General features: G+C 42.2%; 1 protein-coding gene across 2 annotated transcripts in view; it reads left to right on the plus strand.

Moving 5' to 3' along the window:
- The window catches only part of ZNF521 (zinc finger protein 521), a 268,371-nt gene that overhangs the window by 243,037 nt on the left and 6,469 nt on the right, over positions 1-18,865 (plus strand). The window lies entirely within an intron of this gene.

Genomic DNA, 18,865 nt, shown 5'->3' on the forward strand with positions numbered 1-18,865 from the left:
GAGTGTGGTGCAAAGCACTATACTGAAGGTGTTTATAGTTTTTATAACATGGACTCTTGTCTGTAAGAAGCTTAACTGAGCCTCCTCAATTTAGTTCACTTTTGACCAGAGCTAGATTTATCTTTGTCGTTTGAGATAAGAGGCGGGGGGGAGGGAGGGCGTGTGTGCTCATTTAGTATGTCAATTATTGTAATGTTAATGTATTTAAAACTTAATGCTAATACTCAGGATGACAGTATGAATTATTTCTTATGTGGGAAAAGAAATTAGATTTTGAGAGCTTACACTGGGCCTCAATATGTTGTATGAGAATTGGATATTGAGATCTATCAAGTTGTATTTCTCTTTTACGGTGGGGGGGGGGTTGTGCCTGTACAGTTTAACCGTACTGTGTGTGAAACTGGAATGTCAGCCTTAATTTTCAGTTTCCCAACTTTTGCTGGAATCAGTCTAGGGACAGATAGGGGAAGGTGGCATTGTTCTGGTTTTGGCAAAGCCTCTGATTTAGCCCCAGACACGAGCACTCTCTTCCCTTCATGTCCAGGTCAAACCATCTTCACTTCCATCCTTGGACAATGCTGCCTTTCTAATTATTAATCTAATAACTGGCATAGCTTCTGTAGCCTTCACAGAAAAACACAGACCTTAATTTTAATAATCTCAACAGACCTTTCTTCTCCCTCCCCTGCCAAAAGCATTCTTCTTTTGTTCAGAAACAGGTTTTAAAAGTCTTTGTTGCTCTGATGTGACCGGAAGAACCTGCTTTTAACTTTTTGGGGGATACTTTATTTCTCTAGAGGGGAAGGAGATCTAAAGCTTCTGTTACGGACTTAGAAAGTATGCTTGAAGAGGCCGCCAGGTTAGTAACTGGTACAGGTTTAAGGGTTCTACAGGATCCTAAAGCCTGTCTGTTATTTTTACGCTTGTAAAATGAATTGAAATTGAAGAAATATTTAACTAAAACTATTTATTCATTTAAAACATAACACTTTAATAGTACTCGCATGCTTAATGCAGTCTGGATTTTTCAGAAATAACCTTTTAATATTTTTTAAATTAAAAATATCAATCTGAACATCAGATGAGCGAACAAGTTGCAAGCTAGACAGTCATAAAGCTGTATATACACCTCCCAGCATTAACGGCCTAAGAACTCCAGTACCTGAGATTTGAGTATATGACTATATTTGTCTGAATAACTATAACTAACATTTTTTATATCCATCACCCACAGTGCTGAACTTTTAATTAATGAGAAAAGTGATAAATCTATCATTATTGTAGCCCAGTGCTGTATTATTAATAAAAGGAGATAAAACCTATTAAAAAGATTCCCCCTCCGCCCTTCCCTCCCTCCCCCACCCCCCACCTCAGCCAGTTTCCCCTCCCTGGCATTGTTTTTTGCTGGACTGTTGGATTATGCCTAGCTGGCATTAGCCATTTGGATGGGCTTGCAAAACAATTTTTTGTGGCTTCCTAGTCCCCAACAAAGAAAGGTAACCAATTCGTGTCCACGGTTTTTGTGTTATGCCTATGGCCCGCCCAAGGTTGGCTCTAGGTTTATTGATGGTGGATGGGCAACAGGACACTCTGAGGCAGGTTAGCTGACTCATTTTAGATTGTTTAAATGGGGGGGGGGGGCGGTCAGACCAGCCCCAGCCTCCAGTAGAAGTGCAGCACTGTTGCTTGTCCTGTGGTCTGTAAGTTTTTCAAGTGATAATTGTCAAAATAACTTGGGGTTCCTGGGCACTAGGCCCAGTCAGAAAGGATTTTGTGTGCATTCTGGGAATCATAGCATTTATTTAACACTTTGCAAACATTGTCTAATTAATTGACCCAGCCTTCCCAAGGGGTGGGTAAATACCCCCACTTTACAGGTATGGAAACTAAGGCAAGAAACAGATGGCTAGGAGTCTTTGTTCCATACTCGTGGATTATGACCTGGCCTCAGTTTTACATGCCTCTGCTGTCCCGCGTCTGCAGTACAGCAATGTCATTTACCTTAGGAAATTCCAGATAGTGGAGAACACTGCAGCTCATCTACTCAGCAACACTGACAATTGTGAGCACATCGAAATGACCCCTTCTCCCTACAAGGGCTTCCCATAGAATATCAAGTTAAATTCAAGGTCTCAGACCTTATCTTTGGGGTGCGCAATGGCCAGGCTCCTGCATATCTAAAAGATCACTTTCAAGAATGTTCTCACAAAGAAAAGGCTTTGCATTATTTTAAAAATGAAATCAGAGATTATCTCTGACCTTTCTAGTTCCCCAGAATCAAGGGATGAGGGGGTGGGGCACAGATACTGGCTTTGTAGGCCCCATAGGCCAATATGCAGTGGGGAATAACTTGTCAGTTTTTAAAAGGAAACCTGTCTGAAATCCAATCAACATTAAAAGCTTTAGGCCAAAGTTTCCAAATTTAATGGCCTGTTTTTCAGAGGTCCTGAGTACCTGCAGTTAAAGTCAATGAAAGATGTAGGTCCTCAGCACCTCAGAAAATCAGGTCATAAGTGCCTAAAGTTAGGAACCTACATAAAAACACCTGATTGCCACAGATGTTAAACACCCACAGTCCCCATTAAGGTTGTGGCTAAGTACCTAAATAAGGACTCAAGTTTCAAAACATAGGCCCCAAATTTGAAAACGATGGCCTTAGCCTTTTGTAGGCAAGCAGAGTCAAGTTGTTAGAGCAGATGACAGGAAAACAGGAGAGCTGGGTTCTAGTACCAGGTGTGCTAACTTTCTGTGGGACCTTGAGCAAGTCACTTAACCACACTGTACCAAACTTTCTCCATCAGTAGAATGGGGATAGTAATACCTATATCACAAGGGTAGTGATTTGTTAATTACATTAGTGTTTGTGCTTTGAAGCCTTTGGATAGAGAGTGCTATAAAATATTGTTATTGTTTATTATTCTTATTTTTTCCTCAGCATGCCTCAGAGTACAAACTCAACTGTAGAGCTGCTTTTAACAGGGGGCTGGATTTGGTATTTTTAGAATTTTTTTTCCTTCTGGACTGTGTCCCTTCTCATATAGTCCCATTCTCTTCTGATGCTTGGAACTTCTGCCCAGAGAAAACAGAACGATCTTTGATTTTCATTGCAAACTTCTCTCCAAAAAGTCAAACAGGCTTTTGCTTTGGACTCAAGAGAGATGCAATGGAAGTACTCGCACTTCAGCTACTTAAGAAAATGTTTTCAAAGTATTTCTCCTCCAAGTCTTGCTTCAGTGTCAGAGAAAGTTTAAATACCAAAAATAAAATAAAAACTCCAAACCCACCAAACTTTGAATTCCCTTCCATGTTTCTTTCCCCATGAGGATTAAGGGGTTTTAAGCCATATTAGTCTTTCATACAGTAATACTTTTCTAAAGAAGAAATTTCTAGGTTTGGAGCATATGAGCCCAACCTTCTTTGATTGGCCTATTCAAACATAAACCCTCCCAGTCGGTAGTTCATTAGTTCATGAATATTTATAGCACACAATAAAATCCACCAAGCCTGATGTGTCACAGGTGCACGGTGACCATTTTGCTTTCACTAAGCAGTGCTTGAGAAAGATTAGAACAAGTGGGCTGAGTCTTACTTGTCTTATTATATACGTATTTGTACATATGTATACCGTGGTCACCCTTTGAAAACTTTCTGGTTTTTCCTTTGGTAATTTGAAATGTTACCTTACTATTTACAGTATTTCCTACACATTTCCTGCAGGGAATATTGCAAATATTGGGGTATTATTAGTCACATTCTAAAGCAATTGAAAAATGGTGATGGGCAAACATTTGGCGTATACAGATATTCAGACAGTCTTGATTGTTTTTGGATGGAATTGCAAAATTATTGGACAAGGAGAATGTAGTAGGTCAGAATTTTAGTAAAGCATCTCATGCTAAATCTCAGAAAGTCTTACCTAAAAATTAATACAAATTGGCTGAAGTAGGAAAACGACAAATGGACTGATACTAGTTACAGTTTCTAAAATAGATGTCTAAATTACACCCACTACTCCTTGGGGAATTCTACACCAAAAATTAAAAATTCTGTGCACAATATTTTAAAATTCAGTGTATTTTATTTCTCAATAAATAACTGTGGAGGCTCCAGCATGGTAGTGGGAAGCAAAGGCCATCACCCTGCAGATCCCATCCCCACTGGGACGCTGACTCAGCGATGAGGCTGCAACCAACCCGCGCTAGGCTCATCGAGATAGCAAGCGAGAGGGACAGAGTGTCACATGCATGCCCAGCCCTTGCCCCTGATCTAGGTGTGGGGCAGGCAGGCTCAGCCCAGCATGATCCAAGTGTGGAAAGTCTTGGTGTCGGGTGAGAGGGTTCTGTGTGGGGCAATCTGGATGTGGGCAGCTTGGAGGGGGCTCGGGATGCAGGGGGAGTGGGGGTCTGGATGCACAGGGGCTTGGTGGAGGGTTCCAGGTGTACGGGGACTGGAACACTGCAGGGGGGCCAGATGAAGGTGGTTGAAGCTCAGCAGTGAGGGGGTCTGGGTGTGATGGGATGGGGTTTGGTGGGAGGGTCTGACAATGGGGGGTTAGTGGGAGGGTGTGGGGCTTGGTGGGGTGGAGCTCCAGGTGCAACTGGTCGGGGCTCAGTGGCATGGAGGTCCGGATGCAGGGGAGAGGGGCTCAGCAGGAGTCTGGATGCAGGGGGCTGGAGCTGGTTGGGCACATCTGAGGGACTCAGCGGGGTGGGAGGGGTCCAGGTGCTGGGAGAGTGAGGTTTGGGGGGGCAGGTGCGGGGGGCTCGTTGGGGTGGTCCTCATAGGGGGTGTCATTGGGGTGGGGGTTCAAGTGTGGGGGACTCAGCAGGGGGTAGTCTGGGTACAGTGGGGAATGGCTCAGTAGGGATCCAGTGCAGGGTCTGAGGCTCGATTGGGGGGGTGTCCAGGTGCGGGGGGTTCTGGGTGAGGCTTGGCAGGAGGTCCGGATAAGGGGGCATCCAGATGTACGGTGGTTGGGCAGAGGGGGGACAGTGAGCCCTCCCTCTGCGGTTGAGGAGTGATGTGAGTAGGAAGCAGGGGTGGAGGGGGGGAGCTTTCTACAGCCAAGGGAGATTTCTGGGGGTGGGTCTGACCTGACCCCAGCTACTCCTTGCAGGGGAAGAGGAGCTGAGCCTAGTGCAGGGTAGGAGCCACCATCTGCATCATGTCCTCCCCCACTCACCCACTCCGCAGTGATTTACCTCTCTGCTGGCTCTTCAAATGATGTACCCATGCAGCTGGGGATGGGGAGGTGTGCATGACCGCTCTTGCATCTTCCCTTTGCTTCCCCATCAGAAGTCCTTTTTGTGCAGCAAAGCAAAAAAATCTGCTGGGGACATGAATTCTGTGCAAGCACAGTGGCACAGAATTCCCCCAGGAGTAACCCAAAGAATACCCATACAGAAAACATGTATGTGTTCTTACAAAACAGATAAAGTATAGGCACAAATAAATATATGCATGTACAACTTCCTGTATTATATAAACACACATATATTTTCTGCACACGATTTCCTCTTTGTCCCACATATGTCTGTTTTGCTTGTAAAACTTAGGCATCTGTTTTTGAAAATATGTCCCTAAATTGATGGAGACAAACAATTAGCTCATAGGCTGCATCTATTCCACTTGATGTACTTATATGTTCCAGATTACATGGTCAGATTCTGCAGAATCTAAGTTTTCATGTCAGATGAAGTTTCTGGACCCTGTGATTTCAAAGATAGTCTTCCTAACTTTAACTGAATATTAATCTATCCAGCATTGTCTTTTTTAATCTGCAAATGGAGTCTGAAACAATGTCTGTGAGAGTTGTAAGCTCCACTATTTCTCCAACCACTTAGCAGGTTTTAACTCTGAAACCTAATGATGGTGTGTTATATGTCAACATTAATGTCTTCATTGCTAATCATTTTAGCAGATGGGATGGGGAAGGGATGAGAGTGAAGCCCATGGAGGAAAACTGTAAACTGCTGCAGGAAGAAAAACGCAGAGAGACAAAAGAAGAAAAGAATAAGAGGCAGAGAGGGAGGAGAGAAACAGGAGCATGGGAAAGAGAGAGAAACAAAAGACAGAAATAATAGTGGTCATGAAGTTGAGTATATTTTTCTGCTGAGGGATATTGATGGTAACAATAAGGCATGAATCAGAGAATAAATCATGAGAATAATAACTGAAATTTCAGTTATTACATAACAGCCAGGTTGTACCATCATAGTTCTTGTGAAATCCTCCTACTAACACCAGTGGGAGGTCTGCTGTGCATTGAGAGGGCTAAGTAGTACATTTATATCCTAACCCACAGATAATAATTAAAAACAGAATTCAGTTTTGTCCACAAAATCAGTTTTATCATCTGTGTCCTAAATGTTTCACTGTACACACCGCCATTAGTCAGATCGGTTGGTTAACATTCTCAGAGTAAGCGGAAGAAAATGATAGAAATAAGGGCTCTATTTGCATTTGAATAGTTTCCCTGGTAGCTCAGTTCAGTTCTCTTAATTGTCCATTCATTCATTTCTTGCTAATGTAGTTGATATCGGTGACTGATTTTCTATGCTAAACAGGAAGCACCACTTCTTCATTCTAGGACTCATTCCTTCCTACAACTGCCCTGCTGTTGGCTACCAATAGCTGCCATTCTATTATCTTTCATCTGGCCCAGAGCTGACAACAGATGGCCATCAGTGTGACTGTATGAAGCATCCAGCAATGGTGTACTGAAGAGTTTCCTGGCCAGTTCTGCAAACCTCCCTCCCTTCCTCCCTCCACATCTTGAATAAGCTCATCATTCCTGGCTCCACTCTCCACTGGCTCTGCAATTTTCCACACAGCGAAGGCAGAAGGCTGCCACTGAGCCACTGGAACTCTCCCATTCCAGACCTGCGTCTGACTCCCATGTCTGTGCATAGCACAGACAAAGTACGGGCACTGTCCAGCTGGTTCTGACCCTATAGGCTGCAGCAACCTGGGATGTGTTGCTGCTATTACATCACTGAGCGTGCCACCATTTGGGATCTGGCTCTTGAACCCATTTGGTTACTGTATAGCAAAACGTGCTTCCCACATAGCAAAGACAGAAGATTTAATTCTGCTCATTCAGCCGCTCTGTGGGATCTGTAGTCTGAAACTTGAAGCAGAGGCAGAGCTTAGCCACTGTAGCATCGGATCTCCTCAAGCCATTACTCTGGTGGGGTTCCCCCCTCCCCACCTGCAATGCTCTGGAGGACTCTGCCCCACCAAGATTAAGCATGTTAAATGTGAAGAAAGCAAAAAATGTGACTATTGATTGTAGACCTAAAAGGGAGGAAAGTGTTCATTTCACTGACATGCTGGTGCATTGACAGGTCTGATCGTTTGGAAAGCAGCTTCAAATGGGTGGCTGCCTTGCATGTGCAGAAAGATATGTTGTTTGCTCTTGTCGGAGTTTGCTAAAGCAAGGTACCTCTAGAGCTGAACCTGTAGTTTAAGAGAAATTCACATTTGTAGCCTTTATTGTGATATTTGCAGCAAGTCTACAGCTACTAACAGCCTCTGCCCTGAAGCTATGAAGGAGTGCGGCTCCATTGTTGGAGAGAGAGACGCGTTCTGTGTGGAAGCCCGAGATGTGGCAGGCAAGATGAATAGTGCTCCAAAGCAGTGCTTGCAGTGCTGTCATTTAGAGCAGGAACACTGAGCCTTTAAACGAAAGTGAAACACAGGGTAAATGAATCCTTTACAAATCTTAAACTGCTTAAAATCACAAGTAGTTTCCATGGATAAGTTCACTGAGCAGGAGGAAAGTTGGGAGGGGACGGTTCCCCCTTGCAAGGAGCGGAGCGGTACAGGCAGCTTGTTAAAAAACAACAGCACTACAACACCTAAGGTGTGGCTAGTGATTCCTCAAGGGACATGTCCAGGAAGGTACAGTACAGAGAGATCTTGTCTCCGACGAGTTTCCTCCTTTTCAAAACATCAGCATCTTTACATTGCTTCATTCCAAGCATTAATCAAAAAGATTTGAATGCAGATGGCAACACAACTGGAGCAATTCATAACAAAACCCTAACCCTGGAGGAACAGGTTTCAGGTTTACGTCTCAACCTGCTAATTGGGTCAGGTTAACAATGCTTTGAGCAAAGTGGGGCTGACCTAAGATTTTGGATGGAAACCATGTGAAAATACGGTGGATTTGACACAAAACTGGTCAGAAATCTGAGATTATTTTTGTGGTGTTTGCTTTGCGTTCAAAGCTCTGGGTGACCAGCGCTACCCCACCCCATCCTGTAAACTGAAAGTAAAAAGTGGTTCATTCCCTGTGGACCAAAACTGCTAGTTATGCACATCTGTACATACAGCTGTAGGTGTTTCTGCATTGTTAGAATCTAATGTTGCCGCAGAATTACCTCACTAAACCCACACTAGACTAAACATGAGCTGGGTGTATATCTGTCTGTGTGACTAGATGATGGATACTTACTAGTTTTCTTTGTATCTTTAGCTATATGGCATATAATTTTGGGAAACTGTGATACCATTACATATTAGCGGTGCATTTTGCTTTGCTTTGAGTTTGTAAAGGTGAAAGGTGATTGTGCAGGAAAATGGAACAGTATATTTGCTGTGAGACAGGCACTAAGAACTCACTCCCATGCTCAGTTATAATTCATGACTATACTGGTGGGAAGCCCTTATCCCTCTGTGGAGTTAATGCATCTCTACTGTAGCCTGCTGAGAGCACCCTGCATCCCCTCCCACCATCTGTGCATTCAGTTGCGTGCTTTCTCTCTTTCTCTCTCGCTTTCCTGTGACATCTCTTGGTGTTAAAACTGTCAGACTACTACTGTCTGGTAAAGGTGGCTTTATGATGTGTATTAATGTTGAATTGTCATTTAAATGGAAAAGAGCTGGAAGCGATATATTACAGTTTCATTTAAACTCTAATTTAGAAAATGCTGATTAGCAAATTAATAAAAAGATGTCTGTTGCTTTAAACTCCTCGAACTGTCTTAAATTTGCTGCCCATTATACTAAAATGGATAATCTGCATGAAAAAGTGTAGGGACAGGGTAGAGGGTTTACTGGCAAAGTTATATTTGTTCCCCATCTGTGATTATTCTGCTGGTTGTTGGTACAGTGACTCTCCCTTTTTAGTGTTGTGATTTGAGCATCCTTACATGTGGTGCCAGCAACATTGTACATTGAATAGTATTTACCCACTCATCACCTGGCTGGTGCAGACAACTATTTTATTTTCTTCATCTTGAGTTCCTCTCTGAACTGAAGCAGCTTGAAGGCTGCAAGTTAATTGCTTCTATGCTACCTGAGATTTGGGATTCACATGAGCAGAGATCATAAGCTAACACAATTTTACTTAAATATTGAGAGTTTTATGGTGGAAGACACTGTCTAAAGAGAACTGAGTTGATACTACCCTATAGTTTAGGAAGAACTTAACTGGACCACAGAGCTTTGAGATGATGCTTTATTAACCTGGCCCCTTGCTGTTAGGCTGGGTTTTAGGCTGTGTATTATGCCTAAAAGTATGGTGAAATTGCATATGGTTCTTTGCAGCAGCAAGATTAATTTGTGGAGTTTCACGATATTTGATCTTACATAGTCTGTTGTTTGTACTTTTTTTAAAGGTATAAATCAAATCCAGGCCTGAAATACCAGTGTATGAATTTAACAGATGTGGTGCCATAAGGGACCCACTGAGTTATAAACTGCAGAAATGGACTTTTTATATTTCAGACTCTTAGCTTATTCCCAGGAGGTTTTGGAACCACAGAAGTGAGGTGAAAGGTCATGCTTTCAGACAGTAGCACCCACCCACCACTTGACGTTTGGTGTAATTGTCAGAAAATCCACAGCTAATAGTTTTGTTATGCAGTCATAGCGTTCTGCACAATAAAAGTAGGGCAAGAATGACTTCAGTAGCTCAGTGTCCAGGTTTCCTTAGGTGAAAGATCACTTTGAGATGACACAGCTGAGTAGTCAGGCTGAAATCCTACTTGGTATTTTATTAATTTTGCACCAAGATAAATCCTGAATTCTGACAAACTCCATGACAGGTGAAATTCCTTCTTGCAGAATCTGCTCAGCAAGAGGCTGCTCATTTCGTTCTGTTCCGAGGCAGGCAACAGGAGGGCAGCTTTATAATCAGCCCTCAAAGGACCCCCGGCCGCCCCAGAGTCTTGGGCTGATTGAATAACTCCTGGGCCTCTTCCCCTAGGCCTCCATCAGCAGGGGTCCTGTGGAAAGCAATCTCCCGCAGACTGGCACTGAAGTGAGCTTTAAACTACTATTTTCTGCTCTCCAGAGGAGCCTGGAGTACTAAAAGATAGATGGACTGCAGATATTTTATGAGAAACTGTCAGAAGAAGAGCAGAGTAAATGTTTTTTTTTTCCTTCTTCTTTGAGTCACACACTATATATCACTGTAGAATTTCTCCCAGTATCTTTTACATTTAAATAAGAAATTAATTGGTTGCTAACCTTAAATTTCCTTCCTCCCTCTTCTTTTTCTTTTTCTCCTCTCTGACTTTTTTTTTAATATTCACTCAGAGGCCCTTTGCTTAACCACAGTTGCAGAAAATCAGTACCATTTGCACTGAAATATTTATAATGACAGAATGAAAAATTGGATTCATTTTCTGGCCTGTAGCCGAACAGTCTGCAACTTTGTGCAGCATTGTTTAGCATCTCTCATTCCCTCCTTTTCATTGGGATTGTTTTCAGACACACATGCACACACTGCCCATGCTGCAGAGGAATGCTTAGCAAAACACAGAGCCATTTTTAGTCTCAACAATGAGAACACGACTTGCTTGTAACCTTTCAACTCTTGATGGAGGGATTTTGGGGAAGGGGGCATGGCAAACGTCCGTCTTACAGGAGAGATTATAAGGGATGACATGCAGTAATCACTTTTGTACGAGGAAGCACACTGATTGAATTCAGTGAAATGTTTCCATATATTCCATGAGAGGCAGTGTGGACTTAGCACCAGAATGGATGCCAAGAGCGCTCTACTAATTCCTGCTCTGCCACTATTTCCCACTGTGGCCTTGGAAATCTCACTTGACCTCTCTCAGGGCCAAATTTTCAAAAGCTCCCTTTATGTGCATGCGTGCCCTGACATTGGGGATTGAGCATATGCATATGCGCTTTTGAAAATGTGACCCCATGTCTGTTTCTACATCTGGAAGATGGCGGTGATTATATATTGTTACTTACATCACCTGTGAAGACGAATTAGTTAATGTTTGCAAACTACTTTGAAAATTAAGATCCAGATCCTCAACCCCCAGCTTGGACTCTGGCAGCACAAAAGTGCTATAAAGCTGCATTAGCCAGACAATTAAGGATTCCCTCAGTGTGCAGGAATGCCTGGGTGGCATACATCCAGAGTACTTGGTTGGTTCTGTGCCACCCCCTCTCTATATAGGTTTTGGACTCTCCTGTAGAATTTGATAGAAAATTATATCCCTGCTATAGAATTCTAGCGGTTGGTTCAAAAAGCTGATAAAGTAGTCTCTGGTAAATTCTGTAGATTTTTAGACAACCAGTTTAAATAGTAGTTAACCCATGTGGTCAAAACTTTCAAACACTGGTGCCTAAAGCTGGGCACCTAAAACCACATTGGATCACCTAAGTAAGTGGTCTGGTTTGGGATTGGATGCTTCAAGACTCAGAACAACTTCTGAAGGTGCTCAGCACCTTAAGCTCCCGTTGATTTAACTGGGAATTGCGGGTGGTCTGTTTCTTTGAAAATCAGTCCAGATTTTATGGAACCCAAGTGTGAAAATGTTGGCCTTTTAGTTTGATCTATATTTAATTAATAAGTGCTGTCCAAGTACAAGTCTACCTACTCCACTCCAAGTCACCCTTCCAGGCCCAGATTTTTCTTTCTTGAATTAAAACTTGAGAATTTTGAGTAGCTTGAACTGTTCTTTTAGGACCATAATCCTAGCAGATGTATACAGCTATGTTGATAAAAAGGAGCATTTACTATTAGGATCAATACAGATCAATTTGTACTGTACAGCAGACTGTAATTTGTGAGTGACACATATTTTTATCAACAGCTGAAAGTTTCTTACAGACTTGCAGATTGGTCTCTTTATTGTGTTCCCAAAGATAGTTTGGAGAAACATGCTGACATGTCAGTATGAAGTAATGTGTGTTCTGACACAACCAGCATTATAATTTAGAAGGAATTTTGCCTGAAGTTGTTTTACTGTAGCATTGCTTTGATTCGAAAAAGAAGTTTCTACAAAGTGGTGTGTTTTAGGACATGACAAAACGTTCTCCAGTATTATGCATATATTCAAGAGACTTTCTGTTTAACCCTTACTATTGCTTTCTGCTTTTCTATTTTTCTTTTTGTATGTGTGCGTGTGAAAGGGTGTAATTTTTAATTGTTTTTAGCAACTAATGTGAGACAAAAATAATAGAAACCAAAAGAAATGTGAACTTTAACATTAATAACATATATTTTTAAAGCTGTCATTTACATTATAGATCTTCTTGCCAACTTAACAGCATTTTAAAAGAAAGCTGAAACTATGCCAATCAGATATATTTCTACAGTTGACAGAGCCACAAAGCTAAGATATAGATGCTTAAAATGTTTCAAATGCTGAACAGAACTGCAGTGACAATAGGACCCAGTCCACCGTGAAGTGATGGTACAGATCTTGGTGATGATATTGCGCAGACATGTTGCTGAACTGTAAGGGCAGTAAGAGTAGCCCCCAAACACATTTCATCTCAGCATAGGAGATAGTAACTTTTCAGGAAAGCTGCTTTCTCCCTTGGCCCAAATCTTTGTGTTGACTTTGTTTTTCTGTTTGGAGCGCCAGTCAGTTTAGTGAAGTTATTCGTTTATACATTTTGTCAAGGTAAAGTAAATGTAAGAGCTTTAAATTAGAATAAGTGCCACTTCTTTATGGCAGATTCCTTTGAGGACTGATTAGAAAGCAGACCACCTGTTGACTGCCCCTTTATGCATAGCAGTATTGCTGTGTGTGTACTTGTTTATAGCTTACCTTTGAATTTGTGTAAGAGTGCGCTGTGGTATGATGAATCGCCCTCTGATAGACAAGATTCTGTCTTTATTCTGGGATCAAGCTAATACTTCACTTTAAAGAGTTATTTTAATTAGGTAGTTTTATTGTAATGAATTAAAATTAACTTGGAGAGCAAATTATATAAGAATGCGAGGGTTACAGATTAGTCTCTCCATAGCTACAGCACATCTTTTTTGTAAAGGAATTAAAGTTCTGCATATCAGATAGCTTAGCACTACATATGGGTGGCTGCTGAGTGTAATTGGTATCTGCAGTTACTTTCCCTCCTAAATGTGATTCTTTTCACTTTGATCAGAGGATTGCCTATACCAAAAATAACAACAAGCAATAAGGGACAAAACTGGCATCTGCAAAGGGATGAATTCACTAGTTGTGAAGAAGTACAATACTGTAGCATCATAAACCAAACCAACAAGTGGGGGGAGCATTTTTCTCTACTGTAAATTCAGGGAAAGGTAGGAGCTAACAGCACATCCCACTCTCAATATTCCAATGTCCAAGTGTGCGAGAGGAAACAGAAAGGCCAGCCAAACCCAAGGAATATAAATTATTTTGAGATGAATATTGTATCACTTATGGAGTAATGAGGAGAAGAAAGCGTTGATAAAAGAAGAGGAAAATCTTGTAATATTTATTTGGAGCTTGATTCCTCACTGCCACGCCAGTTGTATAGTCATTTACACTGCAAAGAGGGTGTGAAGCTCAACCATTCTGCTTTGGTAGCATTTTACACTCGCATTACACAAAGTGTCTACACAAGGGCCAAGACAATAGAGATCAGGACACTGTGTTTTACAAGCAAGATCCCCAATGAGGGAAATCAAATGTTACTGTTCTTGTAACACGTCAGTAAATGTGTTCCGAGTTTGTAGCTTTGCAGTGTATGTAATTATCAAAGTATAGAAAATGGATAACTTTTTAATGAAGGTAGACTACATTCTGAAATATCTTAAAGTCACCAGTACAGCAGGAGCATTGCTTTTCTTAATAAAATGTTGTTTGGGTCATAGTGGAAGGAACACAGCTACCAGGTGAGGTTGTCTTTAGTCTTGACACATGGGACATGACCCTCTCATTCCCAGATATTTGCCAGCTTGGCAGGTCTCTGAATTGTCGTTATCTGCAGTTTCCGGTATTCTAATGATTGGAGTTGCAACAGGCATGTTACATAAACCACTGTTACATTTCTCTTGATTCCTGGAATCACAGGGGAACCTGGTCCCTCATTTGAAGTGCGAAGGAAATCAGTAGATGGATCATAGTGTGTAACCAAGGTAGGGGTGGTAGTACCTAGCTAGTTATGAAGTCATAGTATGAAGAAGCTGAGGGAATCTCTACCTATAGGCTCAGGAATCTTCTGTCATTACCACCAAACCTGCACGTGTTCCTACGACAGTGGCTTCTTGAGGGAAAGGTACAAGGAGACAAACAAATGAGCAGACGTGTTAGCTGTGTTGACATTGGGAGGCAGTTCCCCATACCTTTTCATTCTCTCCCACACGTATTTTAAGATTAAGGCTCTATTGACTATGGGCCACATTTTGTCTGTCCCCTTATTTTGTGCCCAGAAATTATGCATTGAAATGTTTTTACATCCTCTTCATTGTGCATGCATATTGACTAGCGCAGTGCTTAAAGATCTGATTTCCATGTGCAAATGTGGAGATGGGTCCGTCTTACAGGAGAAATTAGAGGCTGATTGTTGCCATCGGAAAGTTTTGGCCCTCTTTGAGAGTCATTTACCTTTACTTGAGTGAAAACTCTGTTTGCACTTTACCTTTTTCTGTTAATCTTTTGGGGATATATAACCTTCGATGAGCTAAATGTTGGTGTAGGGGGTACTGTATGCTCGAAGATAGTATATGCAGAATCTAAGTTTTGAGCTCCTATTTGTCACCTGATAACCATAAGCACAATACATATAGGTACAGCACAAAGTGGTGTAGTGAACACAGTGATCTATGGATTTGTTGTGTGTATAGATATGTCTAAATTAGGGGTGGGCAAACTACGGCCGGTGGGCCACATCTGGCCCACTAGCCATTTTAAGCCGGCCCTCGAGTTCCAAATGGGGAGCAGGGTCGGGGGCTGCTCCACGCAGCTCGCAGAAGCCGCGGCATGGCCCCGCTCCGGCTCCTACGCGCTTCAGTGGCCCCCCCTCCGGCTCTCCAATGGAGAAGGGACATGCCGCAGCTTCTGGGAGCCGCTTGAGGTAAGCACTGCCTGGAGCCTGAACCCCTGAGCCTCTCCCCATGCCCCTGCCCCAGCCCTGATCCCCCTCCCTCCCTCCAAACCCCTCAATCCCAGGCAGGAGCACCCTCCTGCACCTCAAACCCCTTATCCCCACCCCAGAGCCCGCATCCCCAGCCGGAGCCTGCACCCCTTCCCGCACCCCTGCCCCCAGCCCTGATCCCCCTCCTGCCTGCCAAACCCCTCGATCCCAGCCCAGAGCACCCTCCTATACCCCAGACTCTCCAGCCCCACCCCAGAGCCTTCACCACCCCCTCCCAGCCCGGAGCCCCTCCCACACCCTGAACTCCTCATTTCTGGGCCCACCTCAGAGCCCGCACCCCCAACCAGAGCCCTCACCTCCTCCCGCACCCCAACCTCAATTCTGTGCGCATTCATGTCCCGCCATACAATTTCTATTCCCAGATGTGGCCCTCGGGCCAAAAAGTTTGCCCACCCCTGGTCTAAATAATAAAGGAATACAGGCAAGTTAGTGTTTTTTCTCTTTGACATATGAAGAAACTATTGTTTCTTGTAATTTTGTTCAGAGGAATTCTTGTATGTGCACTTTTGGAAAAACTGGAAATAATCATTGTTTTAAAGGTTGCCCTTTGCATATAAATCACAGCTGTGTGTGCTTCACCCCTCCCCTTCCCCCTGCCCCCCCCCCCCCACACACACACACACTCATTTCAACTGGGTGAATTTTGAAACCTATGAACAGGAGTTTAAATTGTAGGCCCACCAGTCAGTTTAGGATTTGAAATCTATGCACTGATCCGGCAGCTAGTGGTCATACTGCTTTAAATGAGAACAAACAGAATGGAAGTTGGGGAGGAAAAGGGCCATGGGAACGCTCTTCTGATGACACATGCAGAAACACACAATGGACGTGCAAAAATAACATTCATCTTAAGTGTCTGCTTAATCACTAAAACGACCTATCAGAATTCAACAAGCAAAAGAATACAAGAGGAGAAGGAAATGAGTAACATTTCCAACAGGACATTTCTGTGCAATTGTCAGTTTAAGCCTCCGTTATTTGTCACTAATTACTACACTGAGCTGTTAAATATTTAGTAGTAGTTTGTTTAATTGGGTTTGACCTATAAAGGAGTCTGTAGCTCTAGTTCCAGGAGTTCAGTCAGAGCTAGGCAAATAGGAAATTTGCATTCACGTAAGAGGAACACATTATGTTATCAGGCAAGGTGTCTCCCTTCCTCCCTCCCCTCCACACACAGAGTTATTTGTCTTTAAGAGATCTAAAATTAGAACACAGAGAAGGAGCATCACTCCTGGATGTAAAATAGGAAGGAGGTCAGTCTTAAACTTGTTTACAGATGTTCTAGTTTAGAAAGCACCAACATGATAAATTAAACATTACAAGAAAAAAAATTAAAACATAGCAACAACTGGCACAAGAACACATCTGTCTGTAAAACATTGACTTAATCCCTGAATATCTTATTAGGCATTATTGCCTATCAAAGCTACTGTACTGTAGCTGCAGACAAATGTGGAATCATTCAGCTCTGGCTTCTATTTGCTCTTTTGACTGACGATGTCTGACATAGTGGAGAGAGTCCAGGCTGTCCCCTCCTTGTACCGGGGATGTAGTTTTCCTTTTGGTATAAGTGTCAGCCTACACATCTGCAAAATACATTTTTTTCTATTTGATACAGCCCTGATTCTCTTCTCCCTAACACCTGTTTCGCTAACTCCATTAGTTTCAATGGATTTTTTCATTATTTATAGCAGAGTAGTTATGATCATATTCCAAAGAGTTAAGATTTTAATGTTAGCAACGTATTTCTCAGTGGTCCTTTACTTCCCCATTTTTATTTAAACTATTACCTCTGCTTAGTGAAGCGTCTTGATTATTGTTATTGCAATCATGCATATGGTAATCGCTTCAGGAAGAGGTCCACCCATCAGTGATATTTTACTAGTGGCTTTCTGAAAGTTACTGAAGAAACATGGAAGTGTTACATTTTTAAATTTCAGAATGCATCCCTGAGTGGATCCTATCCAGTTAGTGCTTTTAGCGATTCTGTTTTCTCGAGATTTTTCAAGTATGAGAGTCAGAATGCGCAAGGCTTGGGTGTAAACAGGAATGCATTGAATAGTTATCAGTAGTGCCATTTCTGAATCACTGTAATATAATAAGAAAACAGATAAACAGCTCCATTGAACTAAGTTGTTTGGATAATTGTAATTCGTCATGAACTTTTGCAAATTGTCCTTGTTAACAGTGGTCACTCATGACCAAGGATGACCCTTTCATTGCTCATCATACCTGATTAGGGGCCTGCTGCTGCAAGGTGGTGAACACTATTCAGTTCCCTCTCTGTCAGTGGGATTTGAGGGTGCACAGCTCCTCATAGGAGTAGACTCAGTAAGTATAGTGGAGGTATCTCCGTCATAGTTCATACCAAACATATAAACCCCAGTTTTCAGAGTTTAAATTGTGTAGTAGGTTCAGACTTGGTATGCAGATCTTCATCCTGGATGAGCCTTCTGTTTCCTCTTTCTAAAATATGTAAAGACTTTTAGCACCAAACGAGAGCAATATTGCTCCTCCTCTATACATTGCACTGGAGTACTGAATATAGTAGTTACTCCCCACAAGCCTACAACCTGCCTGTAATCTCTTTTTTCTCTGCTGCGAAATCCTCCTATGCTAGCTTCCTGCTCCTCGCCTTTGACAAGCAATGAAACATCATCTCCTTTCCAGCTGCTGAACTCACTCATACCAGGCTGGACCTCCAACTCCCACAAATGAACTCATTTTCCAAGTGTTGTCATCTGGAAATTAGGTGTCATTCTAAGGGACTACCATTATGGAAATATTTTTGAATTCCGAGCGTTCAAAAATAATGATTTGGGATTTGGAGGGGGGTAGTTTATTTTTAGATTATCTTTTGATAAGCTTTGGACTACATGCTCATCTATATTTCAACTATATCAGAGTCAGGAGAATTGTTTACAACATAACCGTCCATTGACCCAGTTACAAAATTGTAGCATAGACAGGGTCTAGAAGTGTCCTTGGAACAGCATTAAAACCTATACTAACCCAGTTGTTGATGCCACATGAGTTAGTCCTGGTTATGGGGACACAGGTGGGTTCTATCTACCTCTTTTAGTTGCTTTGAAATGGCCTAAATATTTGTCTAAATCCAGCTCCTGAGTAAGCAGATCTTGTTGCATGTGTGATTTGGGAATGGTTCAGTCTTTTCCTATCCTAGGACGAACATCAGAAAAATGTCCTAACCATGAAGTCTGTGAAGTATGAAATAGTATCCCAAGGGAAGTGTTGGGAGCTCTAATTAAACTTGGATCAGGCAAAACATTTGAAATTACATTTTGTAGGCAATAATCCTGCATTGGTAGAGTGGATGGATAAAATGCTCTAATAAGTCTTCTCTGTCTTTAAATTCTATAAATTTCTGTTATTCTCTTTTAATATGTTATTTCACCTTTTCTTTTAATGGTGACAGGATTATATGATGTTATTGCGAGCTCTGTAAAATGATGTTAAATGTCAAAAGAAAATGCAACAG

Source organism: Eretmochelys imbricata, chromosome 2 (genome assembly GCF_965152235.1).
Source record: "Eretmochelys imbricata isolate rEreImb1 chromosome 2, rEreImb1.hap1, whole genome shotgun sequence".
Classification (NCBI taxonomy): domain Eukaryota; kingdom Metazoa; phylum Chordata; order Testudines; family Cheloniidae; genus Eretmochelys; species Eretmochelys imbricata.